Raw genomic sequence first — 18,540 nt, 5'->3', positions numbered from 1 at the left:
TATGGAGATAAGGCTGGAACAGGATACTGATTGGGAATGATCAGCCATGATCATATTGAATGGCGGTGCAGGCTCGAAGTGCTGAATGGCCTACTCCTGCATTTTTTGTCTATTGTCTATTAACAGTACTGTACACTTGGGTGGCAACTTTCAGGCATCTATGTAGATGGCCTCCAATATCCTTCTGCACATCTACACTACAAAGAATCTTTCAATTGGCCCAGTATTCTGCCTTCCTGTTATTCTTCACAAAGTGTATCACCTTACATTTCGCAGCATTGAACTCCATTTGCCACCATTCAGCCCAATTGTGCAGTTTATCCAAGTCCCTCTGCAACCTATAACATTCTTCCACACTGTCCACTACTCCACTGACTTTCACGTTGTCTGCAAATTTACTAATCCATCCACCTATGCCTGCTTCTAAGACTTTTATCAAACTGACAAACAGCAGTGATCCCAAAACAGATCCTTGTGGCACACCGCTAATAACCGCACTGGAGGCTGATTATTTTCCATCATTGTCCACACGCTGCCTTCTTTCAGAAAGCCAGTTTCTAATCCAAACTGCTAAATGACACTCAATTCCATGTCACTCCATTTTCTCTAACAGCCTATCATGTGGAACCTTATCAAAGGCTTTACTGAAGTCCATGTATACCACGTCAAATGCCCTACCCTGGTCTATATGCTTGGTCACCATCTCAAAAAACTCAATGAGCTTTGTGAGACACGGCATGCCCTTGACGAAACCATATTGACGATCTGAAATCATATTGTTGTTTGCCAGATGATTACAAATAGTTTCTCTTATAATCCTTTCCAAAACCTTTTGTACAACAGAAGTAAGGCTCACTGGTATATAATTACCTGAGTCATCCCTACTGCCCTTCATCCAGTCCTCTGGTGCTGAACTTGTTGGAAATGACAACTCAATATTAAAGCCGAAGTCTTTGCTATCTTCTCCCTATCTTCCCAGACAATCTACGCATAAATCCCATCTAGCCCAGGGGACTTGTCTACTTTCAATCCTTCTAGAATTGATAAAACCTGTTCGTTACTAACCTCGATCTTTCTAGTCTAACATCTTCTACCTCATTATTATCGAACATATTCTAATTTTCCTGAGTGAAAACCAGAAATATTCGTTTAGCACCTCTCCGATTTCCACAGTGTCCACACTCAACTTCCCACTTCTGTCTTTGATTGGCCCTATTCCTACCCTGTCCTTTATTCCTCACATACCTATAGAAATCTTTAGGGTTCTCCTTTATTCTATTCGCTAAATACTGCTCGTGTCCTCTCTTTGTTCTTCTTAACTCTCTTTAAATCCTTCCTAGCTGACCTGGAAGTCTCCATCGCCTCATCTGTACCATTTGTTTCATCAACACATAAGCCTCCTACTTCTTCTTAACAAGAGATTCCCTTACCTTATCACTTCCTCCCTGCCTGACAGGGACATACCTATCAAGGACACGCAATATCTGTTCCTTAAACCAGTTCCACGTTTCCATTGTTTGCATCCCCTGCATTTTGCTACTCCATCCTATGCATCCTAATTCTTGCCGAATCGCATTATACTTGCCACAGCCCCATCGACAATTCTTCACCTGTGGCATGTACCAATCCCTTTTCATCGCTAAACTAAACATAACTGAATTATGATCTCTCTCTCCAAAATGCTCACCTACAACTAAATCAAACACCTTGTCCGGTTCATGACTAAGCACCAGACCCAATGCGGCATCCCCTCTTGTCGGCCCTTCGACATACAGTGTCAGGAAACCCTCCTGTACACATTGGGCAAAAACTGATCCATCTGACGTACTAGAGTTATAGGATTTCCAGTCAATGTTGGGGAAGTTAAAGTCCCCCATAATGTCCACCATGTTACTTTCACTCCTACCCAGAGTAATTTTGCTAATCCTCTCTTCCCCCTCCCTTGAACACTGTTGCAGCCTATAAAAAATCCAAGCAGTGTGACCTCCCCTCTCCTGTTTCGAACCTCAGCCCACAATACTTCAGTAGACAAGTCCTCATCAAATGTTCTCTCAGCCACCTTGACTAACATGACTTGCATGGGCCCATTGCGGTGCTTCCAATTCTATGAGGCAGCCATACTGTCTGTGACTCAGTCTGGAACTTCCTCTATCCTTAAGACCTTATGCACTGCCTACGCTCCTCCATTTCCCCTTTGCACGTTCCATTTTCAACCCACCCCACCTGCATCACTCCACAATTGGAGCTGTCAAGAGCTGAAGTCTGTGGAAAACTCTCCCTAACCTTCTCTATCCTCTTTTATGATGTATTTTAAAATCATTCTCCTTAATCAATGTTTTGATCATCCATGAAGCACCTTAGGAGATTTGCTATTGTTAAGGATTCCATGCAATGCAAGTAGTTGTTGTTATTACTGTACATTAGGAGAAACAGAAACGGGAACGATGCTTTCAAAATTCTAACAAGAAAGTCACTGATAGGCGCAGTGTGTAGGCCAAATAATAACATCACATTGGGATGGGCAATAAACAAAGAAATAACTAATGCCTGTAAAAATGGCATGTCTATTACCATGGGTGATTTTAATCTACATGTAGATTGGTCGAACCAGCTCAGTCAGGGTAGCCTTGAGGAGTTCATTAAGTGTATCCATGGTATTTTTTTTGAACAGTATGAAACGTAACCGACAAGGAGCGAGCTATCCAAGATCTGGCCCCTGTGCAATGAGACAGGAATAATTAATGACTTCAGAGTTAGGGATCCTCTTGGAAGAATTGATCACTGTATGATTGAAGTTAGAGTACATATGGAGAGTGTGAAGATAAAATCCAAAACCTTGGTCCTGTGCTTTAACACGGGGAACTAAAATAGAATGAGGGAGAACCTGGATAAAGTAGACTGAAAACAAAGATTTTATGGTGGGACAGTTGATGAGCAGTGAAAGATTTTCAGACATTTTAGGAAGTGTTCAGCAAAGGCATATTCCAGTGAAAAGGAAGGACTGTAAGAAAAGGCGGTGGACAAAAGATAGGGAATTCTACACCAGTTAGTTTATTCTCTGTAGTTGGAAAGATGCTTGGGTCTATTATCAAGGAAGAAATAGCAGGGAATCTCGATAGAAATTGTACCACTGGCCAGTTTGTGAATCAAGTCTGTAACAAGCTCAGGAACAGAGTGGCCGTGGCAGAACCCAAACTGGGTATCGCTGAGCAGGTTATTGCTGAGCAGGTGCTTGACAGCACTGTTGATGACACCTTCCATCACTTCACTGCTGATCGAGTGTGGACTGATAGAGGGAAATTGGCTGAGTTGGATCTGCCCTGTGGTTTTGTGTTGGAAAATCCCTGAACGATTTTCCACAAAGTCGGTAGGTGGCAGCGCTGGAACTTTACTTGCCTTGGTGGGCAGCAAGTTCTGGAGCACAGCCATCAGTATTATTGCCAGAATATTGGCAGGACCCATAGCCTTTACACAACTTAACCATTTCTTGATCTGAGTTGAAACGAGTTTTCAACCAAGTCGATTTATAGCTGTGATGACAGGGACCAATGGAATAGACTCATCCACTTGGCACTGCTGGCTGAAAATTGCTGCAAAAGCTGTCGTCTGATATGTTGCATGAATGTGTGAGGACCCTCCATCAGTAAGGTTGGGGATATCTGTGATGCTTCCTCCAGTGATTTGTTTAATTGTCCATCACCATTCATGACTAGGTGTGGCAGAGCTCAGATCTGATCTATTGGTTGTTGGATCACATAGTTCTATTTGGTGTTGATTGCACTGCGTGGCATGCAGGCTGATTAGCTTCACCATGTTGGTACCTCAATTTTTAGGTATGCCTGGTATTGCTCCTGGCATGCCCTCCTGCATTCTCCATTGTGAAAGGGTTGATCCGTGGCTTGATGTTAACAGTTGAATGGGGGATATACTATGCCATGAGATTTCAGATTGGGCTGGAGTACAGTTCTGTTGCTGTTGGTTCTGTCCCACAGTGAGGCAGAAGTTGCAGGGTCAATAGGGCTGATTGTGGTAGTATTTTCCAGTACATTGGTAGATGTAATGTTGTACGTCCAATTTCATTCCTTTGTTAAGACTGTGCAGTGATTAATATAATGAGTGATTTCATGGGCGACAGTCGGGGTGCTTTCACTCAAGGACATTGTCAATGGTACAAAAACATCCCCACTTGTTCCATGACAAACAGTAGATTCTTCATTTCAGTTTTTTTTATTGACTTCAGAGCCATCCTCTACCGATTTGGGATTCAAACCTGAACTTCAGTTGTATATTTTAATATTCTTGATAAATGATAAATACGTCAAGTTTGTTCACTTATTTTTAGAATCACTAAGACAGGTTTTGTTTGTTTTTTTTATTTCCAAAACTACCCATTATCCTGACTCCTCCATCCGCCCCTCCTACAACAAGAAAGAGGAGCACATGGAGTTTCTCTGTCCATAACATTGAGATAATCCGATCAGCTGCCTCTGATTCTTCCTTCCCTCTCCACTAGCCCACCGAGCCAAAATGCCTCACAAGGGTGCTCCTCCTTATCGTCCTAAACTTGCATTTCCTAGAGTCTCTTGTCAAGCCTTATTAGAGGTCATCTTGACCATTTACCATAGTGTAGCTAAATCATGGACATTTCAAATCTCTGTCTCACCCTCCTGTTTGTCACCGATCCCCCCCCCCCCCCCCCCCCCCCGCCCGCCACCTTGCCAATTCACAGATATTGTTCCATGATCTGTCTGTCTGTCTTTTCTGGTTATGTCCTTCTCTCCCATTCTGCTAAAAACTAATATTTGACCTCACAGCCATTGGAAAATCCTCCTCCATCTCCACTCTCCCTTTCCTTTCTGAGTTCCTTGCATTTGGTGTACCTCCAGGATCTATCCTTGGTCCAACCTGTTTCTCACCTACATACTGTCAGGAGGTAACATCACCCAAAAGCACTATGTTAGGTTTCACATGTACACTGACAATGTCCAGTTCTCCCTCCCCATCATCCCTCTCCATTACTCCACTGTTACTCAATCATACTGCTTACCACAGTTCGATTAGCTGCAATTCACTCCAATGAAACACTGTAATTAGAACATAGAACATAGAATAATACAGCGCAGTACAGGCCCTTCGGCCCTCGATGTTGCGCCGATCAAAGCCCACCTAACCTACACTAACCCACTATCCTCCATATACCTATCCAATGTCCGCTTAAATACCCATAAAGAGGGAGAGTCCACTACTGCTACTGGCAGGGCATTCCATGATCTTACGACTCGCTGAGTGAAGAACCTACCCCTAACATCAGTCCTATATCTACCCCCCCTTAATTTAAAGCTATGCCCCCTTGTAATAGCTGACTCCATACGCGGAAAAAGGTTCTCACTGTCAACCCTATCTAACCCCCTAATCATCTTGTACACCTCTATCAAATCACCCCTAAACCTTCTTTTCTCCAAAGAAAACAACCCCAAGTGCCTCAGCCTTTCCTCATAGGATCTTCCTACCATACCAGGCAACATCCTGGTAAACCTCCTCTGCACCCGTTCCAGTGCCTCCACATCCTTCCTATAGTATGGCGACCAAAACTGCACACAATATTCCAGAAGCGGCCGCACCAGAGTCTTATACAACTGCAGCATGACCTCAGGACTCCGGAACTCAATTCCTCTACCAATAAAAGCCAGTACGCCATATGCCTTCTTCACTGCACTATTTACCTGGGTGGCAACTTTCAGAGATCTGTGTACATGGACACCAAGATCCCTCTGCTCTTCCACACTACCAAGTAGTCTACCATTAGCCCAGTAATCCATCTTTTTATTACTCTTACCAAAGTGAATCACTTCACACTTAGCTACATTGAACTCCATTTGCCACCTTTCTGCCCAGCTCTGCAGCTTCTCTATATCCCGCTGTAACCTGCCATATCCTTCCTCACTGTCTACAACTCCTCCGACTTTCGTATCATCCGCAAACTTGCTCACCCAACCTTCTAACCCTTCCTCCAGGTCATTTATAAAAATGACAAACAGCAATGGTCCCAAAACAGATCCTTGCGGAACACCACTAGTGACGGCACTCCAAGATGAATCTTTGCCATCAACTACTACCCTCTGTCTTCTTCCAGAGAGCCAATTCCTAATCCAAACCTCCAACTCACCCTCAATGCCATATCTCTGTATTTTCTGCAGTAGCCTACCATGGGGGACCTTATCAAACGCCTTACTAAAATCCATATATACTACATCTACCGCTTTCCCCTCATCTACCTCCTTCGTCACCTTCTCAAAGAATTCAATAAGGTTTGTGAGGCACGACCTGCCCTTCACAAAACCATGCTGACTATCCTTGATCACATCATTCTTATCCAGATGTGCATAAATCCTATCCCTTATAATTCTCTCTAAGACTTTGCCCACAACAGAAGTGAGACTCACTGGCCTATAGTTACTAGGGTTATCCCTACTCCCCTTCTTGAACAAGGGAACCACGTTTGCTAGCCTCCAGTCCTCTGGCACTACTCCTGTAGACAAAGAGGACACAAAAATCAAGGCCAATGGCTCTGCAATCTCCTCCCTTGCTTCCCAGAGAATCCTAGGATAAATGCAATCAGGCCCAGGGGACTTATCTATTTTCACCCTTGCCAGAATTTCGAACACCTCTTCTCTACATATCTCAAAGCCATCCATTCTACTTATTCGTGCCTCAGTATTCATATCGACAACAATGTCCTGTTCCTGAGTGAATACTGACGAAAAGTATTCATTCAGCGCCTCCCCAATCTCTTCAGCCTCCACACGCAACTTCCCATTACTATCCTTGATTGGACCTATTCCTTCCCTAGTCATTCTTTTATTCCTAACATACCTATAGAAAGCCTTAGGGTTTTCCCTAATCCTACCAACTAAGGACCTTTCATGTCCCCTCCTTGCTGCTCTTAGCTCTCTCTTCAGGTCCTTCCGGGCTACCTTATAACTCTCAATCGCCCCTATTGAACCTTCACGCCTCATCTTTACAAAGGCCGCCCTCTTCCATTTAACAAAGGATTCCAACTCCTTATTAAACCACGGCTCCTTCACACGACCCTTTCCTCCCTGCCTGATAGGTACGTACTTATCAAGGACACTCAATAGTTGCTCCTTGAACAAGTTCCACATATCAATTACGCTCTTGCCTTGGAATCTACTTTTCCAATCCACACATCCTAAGTCATGCCTCAACGCATCATAATTTCCCTGCCCCCAGCTATAACTCTTGCCCTGTAGTACACACTTATCCCTCTCCATCACTAGAGTAAAAATCACCGAATTGTGGTCACTGTCCCCAAAGTGCTCACCTACCTCTAGTTCTAATACCTGGCCTGGTTCGTTACCCAGAACCAAATCCAGTATGGCCTCACCTCTTGTTGGCTTATCTACATATTGTGTCAGGAAACTCTCCTTCACACATTGCACAAACACTGACCCATCTAACGAACTTGAGCTATAGCTTTCCCAATCAATATCAGGAAAGTTAAAGTCTCCCATAACAATCACCCTATTACTGTCACTCTTCTCCTGAATCATCTTCGCAATCCTTTCTTCAACGATTCTAGGACTATTAGGAGGCCTGTAAAAGACTCCTAACAGGGTGACCTCACCTCTCCTATTCCTAACCTCAACCCAAACTACCTCAGATGGCAAATCTTCATCCATCTTCCTTTCCACCGCTGTAATACTATCTTTGACAAGCAAAGCCACACCCCCCCCTCTTTTACCCCCACCTCTGACCCTACTAAAACATTTAAACCCTGGAACCTGCAACAGCCAATCCTGTCCCTGATCTAGCCATGTCTCCGTAATAGCCACAACATCGAAGTCCCAGGTACCAACCCACGCTGCGAGTTCACCTACCTTATTTCGTATACTTCTGGCATTAAAGTATACACACTTCAAGCCACTCTTCTGTTTACAGGCACGATCCTTTAAGATTGATACCATATTCCTACCCTCCCTACACTCCAGGTCCTGCACCCTAAAGTTACAGTCTGGGTTCCCATGCCCCTGCAGAGTTAGTTTAAACCCCCCCCAAGAGCACTAGCAAACCTCCCCCCAAGGATACTGGTGCCCCTCAGGTTCAGGTGCAGACCATCCTGTCTATAGAGGTCCCACCTTCCCCAGAAAGAACCCCAGTTATCCAAATACCGAAATCCCTCCCTCCTGCACCATCCCTGTAGCCACGCATTTAACTCTTCTCTCTCCCTATTCCTCGACTCTCTATCACGTGGCACGGGTAACAAACCAGAGACAACAACTCTGTTCGTTCTAACTCTGAGCTTCCAACCTAGCTCCCTAAAAGCCTGTCTAACATCCTCAGCACTCCTACCTATGTCATTGGTGCCAATATGGACCACGACTTCAGGCTGCTCCCCCTCCCCCTTAAGGACCCGGAAAACACGATCAGAGACATCACGTACCCTTGCACCTGGGAGGCAACATACCAAACGTGAGTCTCTCTCGTTCCCACAAAACCGCCTATCTGTGCCCCGAACTATCGAGTCCCCAATTATTATTGCTCTGCTCTTCTCCACCCTTCCCTTCTGAGTAGCGGGGACAGGCTCCGTGCCAGAGGCCTGAGCCCCGTTACTTACCCCTGGTAAGTCCCCCCCCCCACAAGTATCCAAAACGGTATACTTGTTCTTGAGGGGAACAACCACAGGGGGTCCCTGCACTGGCTGCTTCCTCCCAGTCCCCCTCACTGTCACCCATCTATCTGCCATCTTTGGAGTTACTACTCCCCTATAGCTCCGATCTATGACCCCCTCTGCCTCCCGAATGATCCGAAGTTCTTCCAACTCCAGCTCCAGTTCCCTAACACGGTCTTGGAGGAGCTGGAGATGGGTGCACTTCCTGCAAGTGTAATCAGCAGGGACGTCCATGGCATCCCTCACCTCATACATGTTGCAGGAGGAACATTGCACTGCCTTCACTGCCATCCCTCTAAAGCTAACCTTTATTTAAAAAAAAACTGGGTCTAAAGAATACAACAAGCAAAATTCGGCACTTACCTCCTTACCACAACGGATCTTATTATTAGGTTAGAGGAGGAGGGCGGGAGGGAGGCACTACCTCCGTAGTGCCTCGGGTTCTTCAGCTGTGCGCTTTTAAAGGGGAAACAAACCTACCCAGGTCAGCTTACGCTCTACCTGCTTCCGGGTCTCGGCTGCCTCTCTGGTCGTCGTCACTTCCCCCTACTGCTCCCGCTCTTTCTGTGAAGAGAGAGTGAAAAAAACCACCGCTGCCCGCTACCGGTAAGTACTTTTAAAAACAAACAGTCTTACCTTAGCTGCTGCTCGCACTCAAAATGACCGTTAGCGTCGAAGGGTGAGTATTTATACTCACTGCTTTCCTTCCCGGCTGCCTCTCTGGTCGTCGTCACTTCCCCCTACTGCTCCCGCTCTTTCTGTGAAGAGAGAGTGAAAAAAACCACCGCTGCCCGCTACCGGTAAGTACTTTTAAAAACAAACAGTCTTACCTTAGCTGCTGCTCGCACTCAAAATGACCGTTAGCGTCGAAGGGTGAGTATTTATACTCACTGCTTTACTTCCCGGCTGCCTCTCTGGTCGTCGTCACTTCCCCCTACTGCTCCCGCTCTTTCTGTGAAGAGAGAGTGAAAAAAACCACCGCTGCCCGCTACCGGTAAGTACTTTTAAAAACAAACAGTCTTACCTTAGCTGCTGCTCGCACTCAAAATGACCGTTAGCGTCGAAGGGTGAGTATTTATACTCACTGCTTTCCTTCCCGGCTGCCTCTCTGGTCGTCGTCACTTCCCCCTACTGCTCCCGCTCTTTCTGTGAAGAGAGAGTGAAAAAAACCACCGCTGCCCGCTACCGGTAAGTACTTTTAAAAACAAACAGTCTTACCTTAGCTGCTGCTCGCACTCAAAATGACCGTTAGCGTCGAAGGGTGAGTATTTATACTCACTGCTTTCCTTCCCGGCTGCCTCTCTGGTCGTCGTCACTTCCCCCTACTGCTCCCGCTCTTTCTGTGAAGAGAGAGTGAAAAAAACCACCGCTGCCCGCTACCGGTAAGTACTTTTAAAAACAAACAGTCTTACCTTAGCTGCTGCTCGCACTCAAAATGACCGTTAGCGTCGAAGGGTGAGTATTTATACTCACTGCTTTCCTTCCCGGCTGCCTCTCTGGTCGTCGTCACTTCCCCCTACTGCTCCCGCTCTTTCTGTGAAGAGAGATTGAAAAAAACCACCGCTGCCCGCTACCGGTAAGTACTTTTAAAAACAAACAGTCTTACCTTAGCTGCTGCTCGCACTCAAAACTTTAACTAATTGTTAAACCATTGCCTTCAGTTGCTATTCCAAATTCATTTCCCTTACTGCTGTGACCCTCCCTCTCACTGGGAAGTGTCTGAGGCAGAACTACATTCTTCACAATATTGTTCTCAGATCTGACCCCAAGGTGACCTTCTGATCAGACATCTACACAATCACAGACACCAGGAATTGCAATCTCCACAACGTTGATTGTCTCCTTATCACCCCAGCTCCATTGCTACTGAAACCCTAACCTGTGTCGTGTTGCCTTTACTTGACAAATCTGAAACAGAGGCCTTGAATCCGCGACTGACCTAGAATCTGGTTCAAGACTCACCCGTTTTGGGAGACATCCTCTCCATATTTACCCTGTCAAACCTCGACAGAATCCTGTATGTTTCAAAGAAATCACCTCTATTCTTCCAAATTCCAGTGAGTAGATTCACAACTTATTCAGCCTTTGCTTACAGGATCATCCCAATGGATCTTTTCTGAAATGCCTACAATTAACTGCTCTATTTCGTTAACTAAAGCGACCAAATCTGTTCATGTTACTCCAAATGTGGTCTCACTGGCCATTTTTTTCGTTGCCCTAAGGTATATACTCCAAACTATTATATTACAAAATCTTTGAAATAAGGGACAACATTCCATTCCCCTTCCTGATTCCCTGTTGTAACTGTGTGCTCGCTTTCTGTGTTTCTTGCTCATTTTCCCCCAGTCCCTTTGTGGTGCAACGTTCTACAGTTTATCCCAAGTTATACTCGATTTGCCAACTTGTTGCCCACGTTTCCTGTGAATATCTCTCTGTAAACTGTTTAAAACCCTTTTCGAGAAGATTTCCCCCCTCATCATTCGAAACTTGTACTGTGAGCACTGGGCAGTGGGAAGCATGCGCAGTTACTATCTTTCAGGGATACTCTGTTTCATGAGTGGGAGGAGCTTGCTGCCCATTGGTCAGATTGGAGACATCTTGCCCATCAAGCTGCATGAGCCTTTCACAACCCATGTCTTATTGATGAGGCACAGCGGCAGAACGGAAGCAAAGAAAAGGAAGCAAATCCTGCTCTCCATATCTCACTGAATCTTGGGACATTCTGTCCCACGTTCAGTCACATGAAGTCCCAAGGTGGAAACTCATAGAAACCCTAATAGATTTTCCCTTGAATTGCCTGATAACCTCCACCAGGGGTAATGTGTGCAGTCATTCTGGGCCAGGAGGAGGGGATTGTATGAGTGTCAAACTTGAACTGACAGTGACGGATTTTATAAACTTGTATTACAGGCAGATATTCAGATGGTAATCTCAGTTATTGTAACGTCAAACTCTGACAGAATTACTCCATGCATCAGGACCTGGATATTACTATTGCATGAGAGTATTGTGTTCCAGATCAATACAATTTGCTGAATAAAAGTTCTCCTTTGAATCAAAACATCCTCTCAATAGATCTTCCCAAATCTTCGACATGTGTCCTGTAATCCTTGTATAATGAGCTGATGGGTGTAAGGTTTATTATTATAACGTGTAACTTTTGTAAACGGCTTTGTCACAGCTCCCCAAATTTCCTTTGCTACAACGAGAATACTCTCAGTTTTTCCAAACCCCTGATTCACCAATGTCTGTTTGCTCGCTATAAGGTACACATCAGGGTTGTGTTGCAACATTCTCAACTTGCCTGCATCAGTGCAGCCCCCCCCCCCCCCAACAATATTAAAGAAAGTGAACATCCTCCAGGTCAAAGCACTGTACGTGAGTGGTTTCCCATCCACCACCTTCAGCATTCCCTTTCCTCACCCTCGAGGCACAGTGGTTTCAATGTGTAAAAGGTCAAGTCATCATTGTCCTCCCAGACCATAGGACTGCTATCTAATTAGAGAGAGATGTCTGGTAGTGGTTAACCTGAATATTACCACAGCGCAGGCAATGGAAGAGGTTGAAAAGGAGAGTCCATTAATTGTGGATGGTTATTCTTGATGTGCATTAGCAACACACATGTCACGTGAACAATTAATGTTAAAACGCCCCACAAATTCTGCAACTAAAATCACCCATTCCTTGAACTATCCTGGTAAATCTCCTTTGCCCCTCTCAGGGACTCTGCCATCCTTCACAATGTGTGAGCGATCTGTGGTTCGCACAGACCCAGCTGCTCTGAACCCTATGGGTGAAAGCATAAAGCAACAGTTGCACTAAACCTCACTGTCTGGGAGAGAGTGAGAGACAGAAATCCGGATAGCATTTAAAATCTATTTAGGAACACACTTGCAAGGCCAAGACTGACAGGGCTTCGTGCTCTGTGCTGGAAAATGGGATTAAAATAGTTATCTGGGAGATTTCTTTACAGCATAAACCCAACGGACCACAAAACCGTTTTCTATCATGTGGACCATAGACACGTAATATAGGAATATGACAAGCCACAATAGAAACCAGGTCAGAGAAGGTGATATTAAAATAGATGATACGTGATTGATTAATGTTTTTTTGGAGGAAAATGTGACAGAGGGTAAGCGGGACATTGTGGAGCTCTGGGTGCAGGAATCCGAAATAAAATTGGGTTATCCAGAAGGCTGGAATTAAGGAAAGGCACATCACAGAGATTTGTGAGGGTGGACAAGGTTAAAGATAGAGAGGGCGTTGAGACTTGAGGAGATTAGAGATTGGAGGATGTTGCAGAGATTGAGATGTTTTTGATCCCAGAGATAGTGATAGTTCTGAGGCTAGAGAGGAATTATAGAGATAAGGATGAGTTGTTAGCTTTCCCAACCCGACCTCTTTACTGATAATGATTGTTTCTCTGTCCTCATCTGCCATTTCCTCCATAGGCCTGCGACAATGAGAGTACACAGACAGTATGTCCCTGTTAAGGCCAAGGCTGGGAGGAGTCAAGAATGCTGCATGACCTTTGAAATTGAGGCTCTGGTCAAGAAAATGAAGAAAGGATATGGCAGGTACAGACCACTGTGTTTGTGTGAATCTCTAGAGGACAATAAGGCAGTAGGAGTATACTCGCAGGAAACCAGGAGGCAAAAAAGGAAACATGAAGACATGAGATAGCTTTAGGAAATAGGTTTAAGGAGAATCCAAAGAAATTCTAAAAATACACTAAAGACAAAAGAATAACTAGGCAAAGAATAGCGACTCTCAAAGATCAACGAGTTTGGCTATGGAACAGCAGGAGGTGGGAGTGATTCTCTAAGTATTTCATGTCAGTTTGTACTGAAAGGGGATATGCAAGTTAGAGAAGTTGGAGAAATAAATAGTGATAACAGTACATATTACAGAGGAGGAGGTACTGGATGTCTTAAAATGCATAAAGGTGGATAAATCCCTGGAATCTGATCAGGTGTACCCCAGAAATTTGTGCATAATTAGGGAAGCTTTTGCTGGGCGCCTCGCTGAGATATTTGTATCATCGATCGCCACAGGTGAGGTGTTGGAAGATTGGAGCCATTATTTGAGAAAGGTGGTAAGGAAAAGCCAGGGAACTATAGACTGGTGAGCGTGAAGTCGGTGGCAGAGAAGCTTTTGGAAGGGATTCTCAGGGATAGGATTTACATGTCATTGGAAAAGTAAGAAAATATTAGGGAGAGTCAGCATGGCTTTGTGCATTGAAATCATTAACTTGGACTTGAGAAAGACACAAGGTTTTAGATGACACACTGGTTAGCAGGTTCGACACCATAGAATTCTGGCGGAACTAGCTGTTTGGATATGGAATTGGCTGGAAGGTCAAAGAATCATCGGTGGACAGCACAGAAACAGAGACCCGTCGGTCCAACCAGTACATGCTGATCAGATATCCCAACGCAATCTAGTCCCACCTGTCAGCAACCGGCCCATATCCTTCCTTTTCATATACACATGAAGATGCCTTTTAAATGTTGCAATCGTAGTGGCCTCCACCACTTCCTCTGGCAGCTCATTCCCTACACGTACCACCCTCTGTGTGAAAACGTTGCCTCTCAAGTCTCTTTAAAGTCTTTCCCCTCATACCAGTAACCTATGCCCTCTAGTGCTGAGATCCCCCACGCCAGGAAAAAGACTTTGTCTATTTATCCTATCCATGCACCTCATGTTTTTATATACATCGATAAGATCACCTCTCAGCCTCCGACGCCTCAGGGAAAACAGCCCCAATCTATTCAACCTCTATTCAACCCCCAGCCTAGCTCAAATCCTCCAACCCAGTTCTTGTAAATCTTTTCTAAACCCTTTCAAGTTTCACAACATTCTTCCAATAAGAGTGAGACCAGATTTGTATGCAACGTTCCAAAAGTTACCTAACCAATGTCCTGTACAGCCGCAACATGATCACATAACTCCTGTACTCAATACATTGTCCGATAAAGGAAAGCATACCAAATGCCGCCTTCACTATCCTATCTACCTGCACTCCAAGGTCTCTTTTTTCAGTAACACTCCTCAGGACCTTACAATTAAGTGTATAAGTCCTGCAAAGATTTACTTTCCCAAAATGCCACTCCTCAGCCCATTCACCCATCTGATCAAGATCCCATTGTACTCTGAGGTAATCTTTTTCACTGTCCACTACACATCCACTTTTGGTGTCATCTCACTAACTATACCTCCTATGTTCACATCCAAGTCATTGATATAAATGACGAAGTGAATCAGCACTGATCCTTGTAACACTCCACGAGTCACAGGCCTCCAGTCTGAAAAGCAACCTCCATCACGACCCTCTGTCTTCTGCCTTTGAGCCAGTACTGTATTCAAATGGTAGTTCTCCCTGTATGCCATGAGCTCTAACTTTGCTGTGCAGTCAGCGTCATAGTGGAGGGTGCTTTTTGGACTGGAAGCCTGTGATGAGCAATATGCTGTCAGGCTGGGTGCTGGGTCCACTGCTTTTTGCCATTTATATAAATGATTTCAATGTGAATAGAGGAGCTATGGTTAGTAGGTTTACAATAGACACCAAAATTGGAGGTGCAATGGACAGCAAACTTACCTGAGAGTACAATGAGACTCTGATCAAATGGGCTGAGGAGTGGCAGATGATGATTAATTAAGATATATGGGAGGTTCTACATTTTGGAAAAGCAAATCAGGGTGGGACTTATGTACTTAATGGGAAGGTGCTGGGGAGTTTTGCTGAACAAAGACACCTTGGAGTGCAGTTTCATACTTCCTTGAAAGTGGAATCATAGATAGGAAGTGAAGGCCTATCTATGATAAGCGCTATCATATATAGTGAAGAAAATGTTTGGTGTACTTTCCTTTATTGCTCTGTGCATTGAGTTCAGGAGTTGTGACTTCATTTTGCGGCTGTACAGGCAATGATTCAACCACTTCTGGAATTCTGTTTTCAGTCCTGGTCTCCCCGCTATTGGAATGATATTGTGAAACTTGAAATGATTCAGAAACGATGCAAAGATGTTGCCTGGGTTGTGGTATTGAGCTATAGGCAGAGGCTGAATAGACTGAGGCTGTTTTCACTGGAGAATCGGATGTTGAGAGGTGACCATAGAGGTTGATGAAAACGTTAGGGGCACGGATAGGGTAAACAGCCAGGGTCTTATTCCTGTTTAGGTGAGTCCAAAACTAGAAAACACAGGTGTGAGGGAAAAGATTGAAAAGGGATATTAGGGGCAAAGTTTCAAGCTGAACGCGGTATGTGTATGGAATGAGCTGCCAGAGAAAGTGTGGAGGCTGGTACAGTTACAACATTTAAAAGGCATATCGTTGGATATGTGATTGGGAAAGGTTTAGAAGGCAATGGGCCAAGCTCTGGCATATGGGACGAGATTAATTTAGGATATCTGGTCGGATTGTACAAGTTGGACTGAAGGGTCTGTTTCTGCGCTGTATATCTCTATGGCACTAATAAATTAAAATTAAGATAGGTTTCTCTTTTATGGAGAGTTAGCTGAAGGCCAGACAATTCTCCTTGGAGCTGAGAAGGTTAAGCAGTGATTTCGACCAGGAGTTGATTTGTTTCCAGGGTATTTCATTCACAAAGAGACGGAGTGAGAAATTTTTAACGTCACAATTTTTAGTAACTATTTTCAAGTAACTGTCAAATAATGCAAAGAAAATTGTGAAGATTATTTTACTCAGTACGTTCTGAGCATCTGGAACAGTTTGACCGACAGCTGGATGCAGATTCAGTAGTTATTGTCAAAACAAATTTGAAATTTAACATTTTTAAGGAGGATTTGGAGGGCTATGTCCAAATGGGAGGTGAGTTGGGACTGACTGGCACCATCTCCAGAGGGAGAGAGTCCAGCCCCAATGGGCTGAATAGCCCCCAGCCCCTGTGCTCTGTGACACTGACCCATTCACTGTGAATGATGAAGCTCATCACAGGGCAGAGCCTTAGAGATGTACAACATCAAAATAAACCCTTTGGTTAAACTGGTCCATGCTGACCAGATATTCCAACCTAATCTAGACCCATTTGCCAACACTTGGCACATATCACTCTGCACTCTTCCTATTCATTTACCCATCCAGATGCCAAATGGTATAATTGCAACAACATCCTTCACTCCTGACAGAAGATTCCATACACGCACCAACCTCAGTGGGAAAAAAAATGCCCCTCAAATCCATTTTAAGTTCTTCCCCGCTCATCTTAAATCTATGCCCTCTCATTCTGGACTCCCCCACCCCAGAGAAATGAACTTGTCTATTTATCCTACCTATGCCCCTCATGATTTTCTAAACCTCCATGGGGTCACCCCTCAGCCTTTGATGCACCTGGGAGGATCCCATCACTCAGTTCACAATGGGGCCTGGCTGATTGACACAGCTTCAGACCAATAGGTGAGTTGGCGTGGTCCGCCAGCCGATGGGAGTGAATGAGGGGTGGGTCTAGCATGCCAACACATGACCGTCAGCTTTGCAGGCGCAGTGTCACTGTGAGGGGCGGGGGGGGGGGGGAACAGAATGTGAAGGAGTGGGAGAGACAGCAGATACTGGGAGAGAGATGGAGTTAGTGTGGACTGGGAAGGTTGATAAACACTGTTTCAGTCTGCTGGACCTGAATTAGATACTCCGAGTAAATTAGAAACAAAAGAACTTCGGATGCTGTAAATCACACACAACAACCAGAAGGTACTGGAAAAGCTCAGCAGATCTGGCAGCATCTGGGCAGAGAAATCGGTTCGCATTTTCGATCCTGCGACGCTTCCTCAGGAACTGACTTTACTGAGAAAGAAATGTCTGTTTTTATGCAGAAGGTAGGGGTTAAGGAGTAACTGATAGGTGGGGATGGAGTCCAAAGAGAGAAATAACAGCAGTTTCACAAAGGAGTGGATAACGATCTGAGGGGGTGGGGGAGGGTGAATAGCTGTTTATGGGGACTGTTAGTGGCTAACGATAGGTAATGTGAAATGGAAGGCTACGTAATAACAAGGCCTGGTATGTGGGGTAGAGGGCAAAGACACTCGGACGTGGGAGAGTTCAGGACCTAAAATTATTGAATTTGATGTTGAAGCCAGAGGATTGCAGGGTCCCCAAGTGGGAGATGAGGTGTTGTTCTTCCAGCTTTCTTTAAAGTGTGGCACTGGAAAAGCACAGCAGGTCAGGCAGCATCCAAGGAGCAGGAGAATTGACGTATTGGGCTTGACAGAACTTCATCAGAAATGTCGGTGGTGGAATACTGCTGAGAGATAAATAGGGAGGGGTGTTTGGGGTTGGGGGAAGGGAGCTAGGGATGCAACAGGTGGTTGTAGATGGGGACTAGTGGTGAGAGGGCGGAATGGATCATTGGAAAGGAAGATGGACAGGTGGGACTGTTCAAGAGGGTTGTGCCGAGTTGGAGGGTTGAATCTGAGATAAGGTGGATGAGGGGGGATGAGGAAAACCTTGATGCCGTGTGGTTGAAAGTTCCCAAGGTGTTCCTCCTCCAGGTGTCTGGTGGCACGGATTTTATATTGGAGGACTTGCATGTCCTTGGCAGTGTGGCGGGGGGGGTGGGGGGGGGGGAGGTGGGGGGTAGCTGAAGTGGTCGGCCACAGGTCGATGGGGTTGGTTGGTGCATGTTTCCCATAAATGTTCCCTGAAATATTCCACAATCTGGCGTCCTGAGAGCAAAGGTCACAGTAGGTGAGGTGTTTGGATGGGCAGGGAAATCTATGCTAGATGTGGGAGGATGCTGTGATGCCTTGGATGGAGGTGAGGGGAAGGTGTTGGCACAAGTTTTCCACCTATTGCAGTGGCAAGCGAAGGTGGCTGGAGTGGAGGATGGGTTGGTG

The sequence above is a fragment of the Chiloscyllium punctatum genome, chromosome 46 (genome assembly GCF_047496795.1).
Source record: "Chiloscyllium punctatum isolate Juve2018m chromosome 46, sChiPun1.3, whole genome shotgun sequence".
NCBI lineage: Eukaryota > Metazoa > Chordata > Chondrichthyes > Orectolobiformes > Hemiscylliidae > Chiloscyllium > Chiloscyllium punctatum.
This window is presented reverse-complemented; position numbering follows the sequence as displayed.